At 38.6% G+C, this 13,052-nt stretch overlaps 1 long non-coding RNA gene across 1 annotated transcript; it reads right to left on the reverse strand.

Annotated features, from left to right (window-relative positions):
• Window positions 1-10,957: 10,957 nt before the first annotated feature.
• Window positions 10,958-13,024, reverse strand: LOC125385204. Its single transcript, XR_007224232.1, has 3 exons — window positions 12,426-13,024; window positions 12,219-12,321; window positions 10,958-11,487 (listed from the first exon to the last, which is right to left on the reverse strand). It is a non-coding gene; the product is annotated as an uncharacterized LOC125385204 (long non-coding RNA).
• Window positions 13,025-13,052: the final 28 nt, after the last annotated feature.

Raw genomic sequence — 13,052 nt, forward strand, 5'->3', positions numbered from 1 at the left:
AAAAGTTTGAACTGGATGGCTTAATTGGTCGAGGCGAAAGAGATACAGGTTTCAAATTTCTAACTAGATTGGTATATTGGTTTCTCTTTCGGTCTTATTTCTTTAGGAAAAAAGAAATGATTGGAAAGTTGTTGGAACATTAGCTTTTACGGACGGATAAATCGTATTACTTCGTTTTATTTCCTTGTTTTTATTTGTTTGAGAAGGTTTCAAACTTTGTAATACAGAGTAACTTACAGATTATACAAGTATACAAATATTCATATCTTTTGGGTTTCATTTTATCTCCCTACTATTGCTTTTATTTTATCGCTTCATTGTTGTTTTTTTTTTCAATGTAATATATCATCAACAAGAGCAAAATTATTGTAACAATGTTATTTACTGGATATCGCATTAACGAGAAGAATTGTAATCTCATAAGAGAAGAGAATATTTTGGTTGCAAAAGACTAATTAATCACCTACAAAGCATATCATAAAACAAAATTTGGAACTTCTACAAATTGACATATATATACTACAATTAAATATCACCATAATTATGCATTTCTCTCGTTAATAAATTTATCTTATTTGATTAATGTTATTTACGTTTTATTCCTTGTTGTATTAATTATTACACGCGAATTTTACACATACAGTATTATATATTCCATGAATTATGAAAAATTTTAATAATCCATTTATTTTGAATCGTTCATAATTTATGAACCTTCAGATTGTTTGCAATCAAGCTTCCTGGCATATAAAGTTTCGATAACAGCGTATTTATCAAAGCCGCACCTTTGTAGCAAAGCGATATTACTGTATATTGTGGGGCAAACTTTTCCATCGATATTAATAAATCACTGAATATTCTTTTACGCCGTCTCTTGCGAAAAATCAATTAAACACAAATAAATATTTCCGTTTTAGTTGCAGCGTTTCGCTTCAACTGATAACATTTAGGTATACTATCGTTCTGTAAAATACAGAGGCTCACAAAAATATTCGAATACATATGAAAACCTTTTATGAATATATTTTATCAATGTATGTTATATGAAACATGTTGAAACTTCATTACGGTTGTAATGGGACCCGATTACTACGGTTATATTGCTAAAATTTGGTACAGATCTGAAAATGCATATAAAAGCTACAAGATATTTAATATCAGTAGTAAGTACATATTTCGTAGAGATCGCAAAAGTGTTTAAACAATCCAATTATTCGTCATATTAATAAGCCTGAATATTAAATGGGATCATCTTCAAATATTTACTCGATGTTCAAAATGGCTATTATATTATACAGTATACTAATTTTATATTAAAAGTATATTTGTAATAAATATCTTGCAATTTCCATGTACATTTTCATATGTTTCAAACTCTGCCAATATAATCATAACAGTCATATCTAATTACAGCACTGATGAAATTATTTGTATAATATGACGAATAAAATGAATATATTTATATCACACATACGATACATACATAAAAGTGTTCCGCGGTAAATATTCAAATACTTTCGCGAGCCATTGTACGCTGTAAAATTATTCTATTATATAATGTAAACTGGAAAATTGACAAGCAGAAATTTAATTATGCAAGAAATTAACGACGTGATATAATATCAACATCCCATATTTGTTAATCAATTTTCCAAATTAACTTTCCTACGTCCATTTATGTAATTAATAAATATATAGTTGAACGTTTGAGAGTAAATGTGCTTTATGTTACGTTCTCAGATTTTGTTCCACGAATCTTTGGCTCTTCGATAACAATCTGTTATAATGTAATAATGTCATATCCCGAAGATGAGCAGTGGAGGCCGGAAAGGCGAAATGCTGCCAGTCAGCTTCCAGAAAAGGTACGCGCAGTCGCGTGTAAATCTTTGGCGCGTGAACCGGTAGGTTTGTATTAATTATTTTGCGGGGATCGTTCGGCCCCCGGATACACAGACTTCGATTTATAGGAAACGGAGTAAGAGAGTTCCTATGTTTAGAATCTAATTAATGGGCCATGGTGTTGCGCCACGTGAGATATTAGCTCGATTGGAATATATATTTCCAGTTGCGTTTATGTTGCCGCCACTCGTTTCGCTTTATAATTCCGTTATTCGATCTGACTTAAGACTGCTTCGTTCGTTTCTTTAATTTGGCGATCTTAAGATAAAATATTTATTCTATATGGTAGTGGAAATCCAATAGGCAATAAACGCCAGGTTCTTAATTAATTTCCACGTACAAAACAAAAGATCACAATGTTATCTGAAAAAAAAATCTATAGATCTATCTTCTTGTCAAATAGCTGAGTTATTATGAAATTTGTATTTATTTGACAAATGTAGAAAGAATTATAATTATCAATTCAGACACAGCTAATATTTTAAAACATAGAAGTAAAATCTGCGAAAAGGTTTTGTTCTATTTATCGTTTTATCTTATTTTACTGTTTCTTAGGAAGTTTCTCATTTATTTTAAGCAAAACAAAATGATTAAAATGATTAAATAAAGTCGCAAGACAAAACCAAACTGAAAATGGTAACATATTTCAATAGCAGAAAATATAATCTAAAAATTGTGTTACCTGTTAACCCAGGTCGCGCGTGATGAAGGATACACCAGACGTATCGAATAGGACTTGTAATATTCCCTTTTCTCTTTCCATGTTTTTTGTTTTAATATGTAAAAAATATCACTCATGAGAGTTTCCAGGTTTTGGTTACAAATCTTTTTTCCAACGTAATAATATACTTTCGCTCGGCAGATTCCTGCCATCCAGGGACCAAACTACGTTCCCGAATGTTTCGCTGGCTGATCGTTCCGACAGGCGGTCGAACTTCGTTTGTCGAGACGAAAAAGAAACAGGAAGAGGGAAGAGAAAGAAGAGATCGTTGAGGAAATGGGTTTCATGCTCCGCGAAATTCGAAACTGGCCCCGAGAAGGCGGCCACTAGTTTCTTTTCTTTTTTCATTCGGCTTATAGTTTTAATGGACTGTTCGTTTTGTACTCGAAGGCTTTGGTCCGACATCTAGATTTTAATAATTACCGACGTGCACTATCCTAACCTTCGACCGTGAAAAAAATCGTACTATAATCATAACTATAATAAGGTTTTATGCATTAGGTTGTCCGAAAAGTTTCTTTCGTTTTATGAGGAAATAATAGACGCACAACGTTTTCTGTTTTACACTATTTTATAGAATTACCTACGATCCATTTTGTTCTGTAGAAATAAACACCGTGACATTTCACAGACTTGGTTTCACGTTTCTATGAAGGTGCACTGTTGTAGAAAACACGTTTGCGAAAAAAAGACACTTTTCAGACAACCTAATATTTGTGTCGTAAACAGATTTCGTGATCATTGATTTGATAGAGTAATAGTTATTACTAAATACTGAAATTATTGTTATGAGATGATTATTATATTATAAATCATACAGATACATGGTGATTACTAATTGCGTTATGTTACGAGATGTATGGCTGAATGTGGATGGATAATTGTTGGATATCAAGCAAATAATTGTAAATGTTTTGACAAAGGTTTATTCGTGAAAATATATAGGGTGTTGTTAGCTAGTTTGAAAAATATAGAACATCTTGGATTTTGATTAATTAGTACTAATAAATATGTGTTTAATTATACGCATTTGAAATTTAAATGTCTTGTAAAATATTTTACGTTAACAAAGAATCACTGGTAAATAAAATCGATCTCTTTCACGGGTTATATCTATTTGATTACGAAGTTTGTTAAATGTAAATGGTGAAATCAAAAATTTGTAGCATGTCTATTACGCTCAGGATTAATTGAAATCGCACGTAAACATACATACGTTTGACGAACACTGAAAACTCCTGTTCCGAAAACGAAATTCAAAAAATTAATTAAATACTATTGTAAATATATGTACATGTATACATATTCAATGTATTTTTTCCTATAGAATTACGTCCACTGGTTTGATAACATTCATATTAAAATATCATATTTCTATCTAAATGCATACCGTTGCTACGATAGCTGTATTGTTTTTTCTCCAAATTTTATAAATATCAATCTAAAACGATCGTTGCAATATCAATCTTTATATTTATTGTTCCCGCGGCAGATCAAATAAATCATCGTAACCGGCAAAAATCGTTCCCTGTTCCCAGCAGAAGAAATAAAACAAAATAAAAATGTTCACACTCCGTTTTAGAAATTATTAAAAAAATATCAATCCACGGAACGTAAACTGCAGGAAGGAACGCTTGTGAAAGCAATTGGTGACAACTTTACGGCGTACTTAGAGTGTTACCGCACGAACCACGACTGTTGCTAAATTTTATCGACCGAACAGGAGCACGAGACGGCGTGTGAACGACGCTTCGAATAATCCGTGGAAGTTCAAACTTCGAGAAGTTGGTACGTTTCCCTTGGAGGCAAAATGAGGCGAACAAAGGGAACGAACGAAAACGATGCCCTCAGAAATTGTGGGTTCCTTCTTGTTGCTCGATTGAAGAAAGAGTCTGCCGCCACGGGAATACTGGCTGAGCCTCCGGCGACGAAGTTCTGTGGCTAAGACAAACCCGAAACTCTTCTTGGGCTTCGTTGCTACTTCGAGGCTTTCTTCCAAATCCTGCGCAAACACGAGAAACATGCAGGCAACCGACATCGATTGGGATCAAACGGCGCATTAACCGCAGCTAATTTCGTTTCCACGTTATCTGAGGTAATGGCGATTCCTTAGGTCAGAGTTTCTGTTATTAAAATATTTCGTTTTCTTTGGTTTGGCATTTTTATAAAAAACTTTTTTTATGAATTTTATTTCTTGTAATTTAGAAAAAAATATTTTCCAAGATCTTTAGATCTAAAGTCTAACTAACAGAACTAACGGAATAAAAATTTCGAATGCGGTGAAGCAAAAACGAGGAAGGTCGTAGACAAAACCTATAAAACCGAAACGTGACACCATAATTGTTTAAACCGGGCTCATGCACGTGCACCAACATATGCACATACATGTACACCAAAGAATAGAAGAAAAAGTTCTATCTGCGCGCTATCCTGAATATTCGTCGCGTAAAATAAAAATAAGGTAAAAAGTAGTACAAAGTATTGAATAACAATACAAACATTTACATCTCTATAAATTACCAACACATTGTCTCGTCGATATACGGTAACCATTTTTTTATTTACATGTAGCCTTGTTTTCGAATAAAGCGTTTTTTAAATCAACTTCTATCGTCCATTTTCATAATATTCAACTTTCGTTGACATACTCTTATGAGCGTACTTCCAAATGATGCAAAATTTAATATACTTGGACCTAATTAATTAGTACGTAAATGGTGCGCTGAATACAATGCTGCGCAATTTTTATAGCCACTATATTTCATAAAACACGAACCGAAAGCAACACGACTACCACATACATGTGATTCGGCCAGCTGCTGAAAGGGGTTATAAAACCAAAAATATCATTTACATCATGCCGCTACCAGGCAAAAAGAGAGACAAATATAAAAAAAAAGAACACCAAGTATGTTAAAATAAACGGCCGCGAGTAGAAGATAAGGATCGATGCTCGATCAAGCTGGTAACGATAAGACACGCAAAGGTTCGCCGGTAGACGCGTGGCCGCTTTCCTCCTCTTTCCAATCCCATGTCCTTGAAAATCCGCATGGCGTACGCGATGTGACCGCTGGCATTCGTCGTCGGTTCGCATCGTCGTTGGCGACGGTGTCGTCGTCGTTGTCGTCGTTCTTCTCGCGTGCTTGCATGCCGGTGCATTCGCGCGAAACGTACAGGCGGACGAACTCACGGACCCGGGTGTACACCGTGAACACGCTTGTGTGCACACACGCGTACGAGAAACGCGGGCACGGACGAGCGCGAGGTAGGTGTACTCCACCTGCACCGCGTACGCGCGTTTATTATCCCATATCGATGCGTGTGCATGTGCGGATCGAGCGAGAGGCAGACGCACTGATGACTCGGAGGGAGAAAGAAAGGAGGGTAGAGAGGGAGAGGAAAGGGAGCGAGAGGAACCGTGAGAGGAATCGAGAGAGCAAGATCATGAGCGGGGTGGAGAGAGCGTATGGAAGGTTGGATCGTTCGCTGCCGGTAGCAACGACCCTGGATGCATCGACTCCTGGGGTTGTTGGGTGGTAAGGGTGGTGGATAGAGCGAGAGGAACTCGTTGGTAGGAACGGTAAGAGGAACGGAGAAGGGTAGACGTAGATAGCAGAGAGACTAGGGGAGTCACCCTTTGTCTTCTGTCTTTCTCTCACCCCTTAACCAACCCCACTGTGTCCAGAATCCGATCTTTTTCTAGCTACCCTCTCCGTTCTCTCTGTTTCCCTTTCTCGCTTCCTCCCTGTCACACGTACGCACACCAATACACGGACTCTTGCCAATCTGCGTTCCTCTCTGTTCCTCTTCGGTCGTCTCCCTCTCTACCAGCTCTTCGGCTCTCCACGCTATTGATCCCGCAGCATCCACCGCGAAATAACGACGTACGCCCCTGTATGCTTCTCTTCTCTTTTCTCTTCATCTTCGGTTTTCTTCTTTCTCTTTGCGTCCGTTCACCGGCCAATCTCATCGAGAACCAGATGAGGAACGAGTAACGAGCAACGTATCGTCGCGTGGTGGCTACCACCGACGCGACGCCGCGCTGTCTTCCCTCGCGCGGTTCTCTTTCCCGAAGCTTCGAACATACAGGGAGGGAGTTTGCCGGCCGGACGGGAACACGTTGAACTCGACACGGTTTCGAGTCGTCTGCGAAAACGAGGAAAGTTCGGGACGTACGCGCGCTGCCTGGGTATTCCCGGTCGTCGACACGACCGCCGGTGTTCCCCGGGGATCCACGCTCCATAACCATGCTTCTCCGGAAACTGTCCGCTACTGATTCCGGCTCGCAATTTCCTAGATCAGACGGTTGGTTTCGCCAACGAAATCTGCTGAAACGAGACTGACGTCGAAGGATGGAGGAATCGATGCTCCTCGGTACTTTATAGAGAATCGATATTCGCTTGGAAAAATAGATTGGTTGGTAATAAGAGCGAATGTTTATGCATTTGATGGGAATTCAATCGTATAAGAATACACAGAATTTATGTAATATGCAAAACTATGCAAAATATCGAGAGAAAAATATTTGTTAGAATATTTAGAGAAGATACGAATCGTTATTTAAATTCCATTTCTTCGCTTCTTGTAAAAATTTGAATTTATGGTCTGCTTTGTACATTTGTAGCAACTGATATTTCGTCTTTTTCTTTTAATTATGTAATAGTTTTAGATTCTGAAATTCAGGGTAAAAATAGAGGGTATTAATAAATTTAAAAGCGTCATAACGATGGTGCAAAAAGTATAATTGCAATGAGTTCTTCACAACTTCGCTTTATTTTCTCTCTCGCACATTTAATGAAAATTACGCTTCTGACAAATACTACAGATTAGCGGCGTCCCATGTGACGTGGAACATGTTTAAATATTTAGTTACACAGTATGTTTGATTGCAGGAAAATTGTTTATTTCATTTTTAAGTAAACAATTACTAAGAATACAATGCGAATTTCTCTTTGAACGTCTGTTCGAATCATTGTATCGTATATTAAAATAAGATATCTTAAACAAAATGTTCATAATAATGGTTTGCAATGTAAATATCATAGTCATGAGATGATACGAAGAACTGTAACAATTAGTGACAAAGACAAAATCACTGATTGCTGGACTTTAATCTCATAATGAGGTTAAGTCTTTGTGGACGAAGCGGTACCTGTAGTACCTTACAATCAGGTTTGATTGGATGACACTTTAAGTCATCCCTCTGTCTCTACCGGCGAGTGAATCTCTGAGAAGTATTAACGCTTTTATCCGAATACTTTTGAAAGTGTACACTATCTTGAAACTAGGCACTCGAATGTTTAACCAGTGTTACTGGCACTGTTCTCGAATTTTATTAGACCTTAGAAGGTTTAAAATGGAAGAAAATCAATCTGAATTCATTTTCACTACAATACAGTATATATTTTTGTATATTTATAAAAGTTCTATCAGCAGAAAGGAAAGGAATTAATGATGAAGCGTCGCTTAAGAATGGATACGAATAAGAATCTGTATTTGACTTGCAAATGCTAGACACATATGCTTCTATTCTCCTCGATATTTATCATATATCGATAAAATATTCTATGATATTTGCGCGGTTCATGAACGATTCATGCGCGATATTTATAGAATAGAACTGTACTTAATGGAATGGAATCTTAATTAGTGTCTGACTAAATGCATTTTTACCGATTACATCTACTTATCTAAACATGAATTCCTGGTATATAAACGGAAAATCACAGATAATGAGGAGAATCAATGAACTTCAATTATATAAAAATATAGAACTGTTTGCTCTCTGATGAGTGCAGACAGGTAAAATTCTGCCGTAAAAATATAATTTGACCGTGATATTCTGTATATAGCCTAATATACCATAGCGTAATATAAATAATAAAATACAACTTTTAAAATAATTGTCTTGCAATCACTCCCATTGAAGGAAGCAATTTATAAATTATTTTTCTGGGCCAATATCATTTCCCATAATTTCTTCAGAAGCCATAAATTTCCGCGAAGAACTTTATAACCACGGCATCGAAGTGAAATTAAGCGAACAGGAGATCCATTACATTTCCAATGCCAAGGATACCGGAAAACTCTACTCGTCAAACAACAAGCGCTCGTTCTCGAATTATTTAAAGCTCCTTTCCCACACACGCTTCCGTGTACCTCGAATCACACCCTCGAAGCGACGAGCGGAACATGCATCTCTTTGTCGATGACTACCGGTCGAGGTATAAATCAGCCGGACGCGTATCCTTTTCACCGCTCGGAGCGTTTACTTTGTAAATAGTTCGGCGCGAGGGAACGCGATCGAAAGGCGAGGAATGCCGCGTCTCACGTCTACCAGTCACGTCCGCGAGCTCATTATCCTAGCCTGATCGCCCGGTCGCCGTTGAATTCCCGGCAATATTTCTCGTTCGCCTCGCGTGGATGACGATAATCGTCGGTAATTTCTTCTATCCTCCCTACGGCCTGTCCTGCCCGCCCAATAAGACGACCTTTTCACCAACATGTGTGTATAGGAGCGCGTGTTCCTTCTGCTCACCCATTTATCCTGAAGAAGACGAATGTCGACCGACGTCGCGCACACAGATCTTCGAAACAAGGGTTGAAAAAGCAGAAGGGGAGGAGAACGATTTTCCGGAACGAATTCTCGCGGTCGAGCAAACGACAGTTTCGTGATTTCGTGGGCCAGCCACGATGCGGTTAGGCCGTTGTTGGACTGGCAGAGAAATGGAAAAAGAAACGTGGAAATAGCGGAACACCGAAAGAAATAAAACGAAGGAAGAAAGAGAAGAGAGCCAGCCGAGCGTGGAATAATTTTTGAGCCTCGGTCGACTACCCCGAGCCCGACCGTTGACAAATTAGCATAACAGGGAATCGACCCAACCGGCGGAGTCAACCCCCATTGGAAACCCCCTGCCAGGTCGTCTCAAGTGCTAGTTATATAGGCATCGGTGGAAGCCAACATCCGACATTTAACGTTCGAAACCGCGACAAAGGTTCCCGTTTACACCAACCGTTCGTGGCTGCTGCCAGACTTGGTGAATTGAATTATTTTAGGCCGGCATTTTGATCTTTGACGTTTATCGCCTGTCGATACTAGTTGGTCTGCGGATCTAGATTACAGGATCTACCTCCGAGGCTACCGAGATCACAGACCGTTATGCAAGCTCTGAGAATCGACAGTTCTACGACTTCTGCTTATAAAGATGTTTAGTTGGGGAAAGCAGATAGAGTTTCTGAGATTAGGTAATGGAATAATGAAGCTTCGTGCTTTGCCTACGGATAATATGTCATTTATTACCATGTCTAAATGTCGAGGAAATTATTATAATAGCTTGTTCAGCGAAAGGTTGGACGTTTAAGTATTTGAACACTTACCATGGAAAAGTTTAATCTCTGTATCGTATATGTTGTACGAAACATTTTGAAATTTCATTAGTACCGGAATGAGATTTCATTGGTAACATTTGTATGTAGAAATTGCGAGATATTTATTGCAAATATATATTTAGTAAAAAGTTTGTATATACATAACAAGCGTTTGATATGGCCTTACGGAATATCGAGGTTTATTAACACTTTGACTACCACGTTGGTCATATATGATCGGCCACGGTTTGTCCTATGACACCACGATGGTCATTGGTGACCGGAGCGCTTGAACTTCTTACAATTGTAAAAATTGTATGAAAATTAACAATTAGGACATTTTGAATATAACCGATAAATAGAAGATACTTTGAAACAAAAAGTGCCCCATTGAACAATTAAACATTTTTACTAGAACATCAATAAAAAAAGAAAAATGAGAACAAATCTTGCATCTAACGGTGCACTGTGTTTGCATCCATATCTTTGAGGGGTAATCTACGAATATTATTATAAACACAGCTTAGAAAATAATTGTAAATGCTGCTTTATAATCATATATATGATTGAAGTTAAAAGTGTGCACATACCTTACTATTATATATAGAATGAGCAAATATTGCTTACTAATATCTTCTACACGTTTCGACAATATATTCTGGGCGTTTTGCTTACGACGAAATAACGAATGCGAATGGTTTGTTGAAATAAACGAAGCCTTGTTATAATATGTCACTATCAATTGTTACCAAGGCGCCACGGTGGTCACCCGTGACCTCCAATAAAATAAACGGTTCTTTGGGGAAGAATATTGTCTTACATCGTCAATTTATTACTGTTTTGCCATTATATGCTTTGAATAATAAAAATACTCCCCTGGTGTCCTGAGCGAAACATGTGATTTCGGCGTGGCAGTCAGAGTGTTAATATACTTGTATTAAATATCTTGTAATTTCTGTATATATTTTCAGGTTCGTTTCAAATTTTACCAATTTATTATTATTATAGATAATTAATATTGCAAACAAATTTGAAAATCTAATTTGTAAACATAACTTTCGAAGCTTCTGATAAAGATAGAATTCTACAAAATAAAATAGTCTGAATCGTGAATGAAAAATTTTTACGCTTAGGTTTCCTAGACTTTTATGCCATTTTGACGCGAAGTTTTGATTGCGGCACGAACAGGATGTCATTTAATCGAAAAACCAACGACTCTTTCTACTATTCCCCTTTGGTGGAAAAAGCAACGCCACAAAGCGAGACCTACTTTTCCCAAGAACGATTCTACGTCACGCAGTTTTATTTTCGCGCATGCTTTTCTTTCGAGTTAGACCGACAAAAAGCGACAGCCGTTTTCAGGGTCGACCACGAACGATTCCGAGAGGGTAGCGACCCGAGGGGTTGAAGAACCCGCGTGGACCACCGCGTTGCGACCGATACTGCGCCACTCTGAGATCTTAATCTGCCGATTAGGTGGATGCGTTGTGAAAGCACTGCTGAAAATTGAATGAACGCGTCCATCAATAAAGTTGAAAGCACTCGCTAGGCTTAAATCAAGCGTAAGAAGATTTATAATTTAGTTTCGATATTATCGTTTGTGTTCTTCCTTTTTTTTTTAAATAACCGATATCCAACATATAAACTGGATTGTATCCTAAGAGACTTTCACGATTGCTATGTTTGATGATTGTAAATGTTTATGCAAATTCAGGTTTTTACGTATACAACTAAACTAAGGAAAAGGTCCTTCCATCTTGTAAATATTATGAGTACCTTATTTATATATATCGTCTACTCTGCATATTTAAATTTCCTATAAGTATATAAAATGCAAATGAAAAATTGAAAATTCATAATGATGAACCAATCTCGGATTAATAGGTATTTTCTTTAGGAATATAGATATCATCAAATTTATTCTCGATTGAAATAAAAAAGTATCTAAAGAAATAAAGGATATGTATCTCAATAGTGAAATTATTATATCGAAGATATTGACGAATTAATCGCCCGGTTAATTCGTTCTCATTTCAATACAAGAATTTAATTAACCTAAATGCTGAAAAGAATGTTCTCGCCTGTACATTTCCGTTATACGATCGAGAACATATTGTAGAGATAATGAAATATCTGGCGATAAATACCGAATTTCGAAAGAATGTTCGATTCTCACACAAACGCTAAATCGTAGGAAAAATTTCAACAAGCAGAGTAGATTCATTATTACCAGACGTTGGAGCGCGGAGCGGTTCGAACATTTCGGTGAGCGTCATCCGTCCGTACAATTGCTACTCTACAAAGTGGCGACCCTCGTGCACAGGGCCGTAACTCTGTAAACAAACGTAGCACGCGCGATTAACGATATCGTGATCGTTGTGCGGCGTGCGCGTCCGTTATTAAAACGGCCACCGTCCCGCCATTAACGTTTAATTACCAATGAATAATAATCGACTTTCCAGACGACTAGCCGGAGCACGTGGACCCGTTCCATTTACCAGCCACCTTTGCAGTTGCCATTCGGGCCAGGTCCAAACCAGAGGCTTTATCGGTCGCGGAAGGCCCACGCGCCATGCATCAAATCATAGCACGGCAAAGACGAGCCATGCCGTGGTAAACGGTGGGTCCAGGTGATTTGTGAGAGGTGGATAATGGTTATCCCGGGCCACGATGCTGCTCCGTACCCTCGTCGACGGTAGCTACGCCGATATCGGTGCCGATACCGGGCTGACGTGGTGGTGGCGGCGCGGCGATGGTAGTGGTGGTAGCACAGAATCAGTCGATGTCGACGGTGCTGGGTATAGAGCAACACCAAACGAGGGTGGAAGAGAGAGGTGTCCGGGGACGAGGGAGAGAAGCTGGAGGAGAGTGAATCGTCGGAGGGCTGGTTGCAGGGACCGGCGGGCTCCTACGTATACCAGGGGTGTAGCCACCTCGGTGCACCGATGGGTGGATTCTCCGGCTCGGGTCAGTGCCCTCCCGTAACATTGAACCACCCTGCGGTGCAGTCAGGGCCGAGGCAGGTACGCATGCGTCCCCAGGACGCCCCTCTGACATCGCAACG

This window comes from Bombus terrestris, chromosome 6, assembly GCF_910591885.1.
Source record: "Bombus terrestris chromosome 6, iyBomTerr1.2, whole genome shotgun sequence".
NCBI lineage: Eukaryota > Metazoa > Arthropoda > Insecta > Hymenoptera > Apidae > Bombus > Bombus terrestris.